The following is a 5165-nucleotide window of genomic DNA, read 5'->3' as shown; positions in this document are numbered from 1 at the left end:
GTAGACGTGTTCGACTGGGGTTCGTCTCATCTAATTGTGGAGAAAAACAGATGATACAATGATGCCAGTTGAGTAGTATAGAGCGGGCCCATCAATTCTAGAGAGAGTGCGGCCACCGATGAAGTCAAATGAATACGAATCATATCTACATTCACTGCTATCCAAACAATCTTCAACCAGGAATCCTCCGAGATAATGGTTGATAAAAAAATATCACAGACTGGTGCCACTTGCTTTAGTGCACCAACCAATGATGTCAAATGTAACGCACGAATAAGCCGCCCACAAAATCTCCATTTTCATTTTCTATTCTGAGGATTGGAGTTGAAGAGCTGATGAATCTGAGAGGCAAAAGCTTGCAGATTTGACGCAGAAGATCCTCCTCCCATAGACTATTTGGCCAACTCCCGTAGTTCCTCCGTTGTTTCCTCATCTCCTTAACTTCTTCACTTCCCATGACAAGTCTCACACACATTTAACCCTTTTCTTCATTTGGAACCTCGTCCATGTGCTGGTAAAACTGTACACCAAGTCCAAGTTCTTCACTCACAAGCTTTGAGTTAAAATGCTGATCTGAGAACAACGGCCATGTGACCAGCGGGACGCCCATCATGATGCTTTCTAGTGTAGAATTTCACCCGCAGTGGTTCATGAATGCTCCCACTGAGGGGTGAGAGAGTATGACCAGCTGAGGAGCCCAACCCCATATGACCAATCCCTTACTTCTCTCCATAAAAACTTATGGGAGATAAGCAGCATAATAATCCTTCGTGTTTAAAGCTATAGATGCAGTTTCTGGAGATATTTTTATGGACCAAATGAAAGCCTGGTCGTTGGCCTCAAGGCCCCTCACCAGAGCCTTTGTTTGCTCTTGTGAAAGAAATGCCTGGCTCCCGAAAGAGACATAGATTACCGAACTGGGTCTTTGAGAGTCCAACCATTGCAGCACCTTCTTCTCGCTAATGTCCGCCATTTTCCCTCTTGTTTGAGCAGTACGACCCTCCGACGGTAAAACAGGGCCGACAGACCAAAGGGGTCTACCGCTTATAAGACGCTTCAGATGCTGCAAATAAAGGGGCTCTAGACCGTCGAACGTGTTGACGAGCACTCCCCAACAATTCGTAATCGACTGCATCTTCCCTATAACAAATTGCAGCATCAGATCGCCCAAATCAGGGTTGAAATATCTGGCAGGAATCTGATCTTTGGTAAATGTCAACGGAGATGGCAGAATATTGTGGACTACAATAGAATCGCCCTCTTTGCACAATTTACTGGTCGAAATGGAGCGCCAAACAGAGTGAAAAATCGAGGTCCCGAAGGCCCCCAAAGTGTAAAAAATGACTCTTGGAATTATATGCCTTTTAGAGGATTGGACAATCCAGTCGATGACTCCGCTACTGTCGTCGAAGAGCTGCTCAAGGCTCTCTATTAAAGAAACTACGTGTAACGAGGATTTGGAAGCCAAAAGATCCATGCTTTCTCGCTCCTCGGGCAGGCCTTCAACTGCTTTTGCGGGAGAGAGGCCGACAAGATGAATATCCAGATCAGCTGCTTTGCGGGCTTCAAACACGGGACCTTTGAGATAATGTGCAATAGTGCGTGTGGTGACGAAGGTAACAGTGAGCGAATGTGAAGCCAGCAATTTTACCAAGTCTAGGGAAGGGATGCAGTAACCCATTGCAAGATATGGCACCATGACGACATGGAGTTTCTGCTGTATATCCATCCTTCAAATCTTTGTTTGAAGTAGCAATGAATGAGGCTGGGTTTGTGCACTAACATGATAATCTATAGTAATTATAAAATAGAAATATATAATAACAATTATAAGTAATGATGAATGACGATAATACCTATGTAAAATTCAAATGAAAATAATATTAATAATAGAAAGGTTTTCAGTTTTTTAAATAAGATGCATTTTAACAAAGTATATTTAAACCATTTAAAAAATCTGACACATGTTCCAAAATTTTTAGTCTATTAAAATAATTCACCTCTTGATTCTTGAATGTGTTTTTTTCATAACTACACCACTAACCAATTATTCATTTATATAGACAAGTAGCTCATTTGGAAACCATTAGTGTTATTCAAAACAATGGACTTACAGACATAATCTTTCTATGGTGGTTTCATAAAGTAGCATATACAACTATATCAAAAGATAGATAATCTTCTTAGTAATAAATTTATCACACATCGAAACAAATTTACCAATCTCCTTACAATTTTAACATACTCAATCATTATTTCACTCAATAGGACATTTATCTCAAACTTGTCTTCTTTATCATAAGAAATAATCTTGGTCCTATTTCGTGAAATTATTTACAAAGTATAAGATGCCCTTACTTAAAATTAACAAACATAAATGAAGAGCATTGTTATATAGTTTCAAATATTCTCCTATAATGGTTTAAGTGATTTTAGAAGGTTTCCTAAGAAAATGGCACATTACAATTCTATCAAATATAGATAATCTTTTTAATGATAAATTTGGCACCTCTCAATCAATTTAACTTGAATTATGTTCTTACAATTTTTTTGATGAATGATCCTTTTCTATTAATAAAATAATATACTAGTTACAATTCACAAAAAAAGGGCCAGGGGATACAAGATCACCCCACAAGAGTTCACAAGGCCGAAGCCAGAATCAACAACTATTCATAAAAAGAAAAACTTTAAGAAATCCCTCAAGCTACTAGAGCAGTGCCAGCTGAGGGGGTTGGATCATCATGATCATGGAAACCCCAGTCATCCCTGGGATTGGCAAGCGGGCTGAGAATAGTCCAGCCATCAGATCTAATTTATATATATCCAATTATACCAAACTTGTCTTATATGTACCTTCTAAATTATCCAATCCTATTTCTTTTAAAAATAATTCTACCTTTTATAGACAATAAGATGCTTTGTTTAAATTAAATCAACATGACAAAAAAACACATGTTCTAAAAGGTACCCAAAAAACACAACATATATTGACCAAGTGTATACTTGAACACCTCATCTAACAAATAATAACAATCTCTGAAAAATAAATATTTTTTTATAGCTAACGAGCTAAAGTCTAGAGTGTTTATTATTATTACTTTTTGTTGAGATTGATTATTATTGTGTATTAAGTTTGAGTAGAATTAAACCCAAGACCTCCCTGACGAGAAGCTCACAATTTACCATTGTGTTGTAGGATCTTGCCTGAATATTAAAATTATGTTCATAATGAATTTACTTTAAAAAATAAAGTATTCACATTCCATGATATTCAAATATTTTTTTTTTGGATTTTGATTATGAATGTTTTAATGCCCAATGTTTTGGATCAAATTCTTTGATCCATCATCAATAAATGAGAGCATGAGAAAGGAGAAATAATGTAATAGAATCTACATATGTGAAACTCTAGAAATTTTTTTAAAATCCATTTATGAAACTCTCTTATTTTTAATATAAATTTTTCTATGGATGTTGTAAAACTTTATAGTCTGGTATTGTTGATGGAAATTTATGACCCTTGGCTATGCAACCAACAAAAAATCAACTCATAAAGTGGATCTTTCAAAAAAAATTGAAGTGTCTCCTTGGTATTAATTTTTTTTTTTGTTGGCTATATATATATTTTGTGATATTATTATCAGGATTTAACTATGTAGTTTTTGAGTCAAACTCATTGACCCATGTTTCATGAGTAGTGATTCAACATGAATCCATCTGTCATGAGAATAAATAGAACACTTAGCACTCATTAGATTTAGGTGATGCTCATAGAGCTAAAGCATCAAGACTTCCCAAGAGGTCATGCATCCCTGTACTACAGTAATTATATAATAATTAGCAGTGAATGAAGGTGGGTTTATGCAGTAACTTGGTAATCAATAATAATTATATAATAGAAATATATAATACTAATTATAAGTGATGATGAATGACAATTTAATACACCTATCTAAAATTGAAATGAAAATAATATTAATAATAGAAAGATTTACATTTTTTAATTAAGAGGCACTTGAACAAAATATTTCTATATTGCAATCTTTAAAACATGGATTAAACTAAATTTTGATGGTTCAGCCATGATGGGAAGTACTGCTGCTAGGGGTGTCTTATGCAATTGTATGGTAAAAATGGTGGTTGTCTATTTTGGAAACTATGGAGGAGGCTAAAAAAATGAAGCCTAAGCCTTGGAACTTCTGTGGGCAATTAGAATCATGAGAAAATGTGGAATTAACATGTTAGCAATTGAGGGGGATTCAATGTTAATTATTAAAGCTATTAAAGGCGAAGGTCAGAGTAGCTGGGTGATCAAGGCAATAATTGATGAAATTTGTAAGTTGATGGAGGGATATCAAGAAATCCATGTGGACCACATTTATAATAAAATAAATGGAGTAGAAGATGAGTTGGTTGAGTTCGGTTGTAGTATGACCTAACTAATCGAATGGGAGGACATCAACCTAATTCCATCATCAATTCAAGTGATGATGGAATGTGAGCGTAATTCTCACAACGCCACATGAATCATCAGACCAAGTGGCACATCATCAAGTATTTGTGTGGAAAGAGGGGAAGGTGGGATTCTTTTCATAAAGTTTTCATTTGGAAAGATTGTATATGGATACGCTTTTATGATCCTCTTTTCGTCAGCTATAATTATTTCCACAAAAGGACGAAGGTTGTGGATTTTCCTCGATACAAAAATAGACAAGAAAAGTTAATAAAGACACTTTGTTCATACCCCACTCCAACTATAGCTAGTGTCAGGTGATTACAAAAGGAAAGGGATAGTTAACATGTGTCATGGAGAGAGGTTTTTTGGGCATTGGGAAACCTTGTAGCCTTTTCATGGTTTTTTACTACCTTTATATTTTTATCTTGGGTATATTTTATTTAACTTACGAAGACTGCCTTACTTACAAAAAGGCGATGTCAAAAAATTCGAAGGAGTTAGTGGTTGAGTTGGGTGGTGGTATGGGCACCGGTGATTGTATTCAACCTATGGGAGTGGAGACTTGCATCCACAAGACTGAAGAGATGATTGTTTATCTACGAGAGGGTAGCTTATTACCTTTTATGGAAGGGATGACAAAACATGAGGAGAACATCTTGATGCAATTCATCAACTCGTGGAATGACAAAAAAGTGACCATCCATGG

General features: G+C 35.9%; 1 pseudogene; it reads right to left on the bottom strand.

Moving 5' to 3' along the window:
* Positions 1-256: 256 nt before the first annotated feature.
* LOC149579690 (UDP-glycosyltransferase 73C3-like) lies at positions 257-1729 on the bottom strand (annotated as a pseudogene).
* Between the last annotated feature and the right edge of the window lie 3436 nt (positions 1730-5165).

Source organism: Cupressus sempervirens, chromosome 1 (assembly GCF_028749045.1).
Source record: "Cupressus sempervirens isolate cs-2001-9-10 chromosome 1, ASM2874904v1, whole genome shotgun sequence".
NCBI lineage: Eukaryota > Viridiplantae > Streptophyta > Pinopsida > Cupressales > Cupressaceae > Cupressus > Cupressus sempervirens.
The sequence above is the reverse complement of the archived record's forward strand: the minus strand, read 5'-3'. Positions and strand labels throughout refer to the sequence as shown.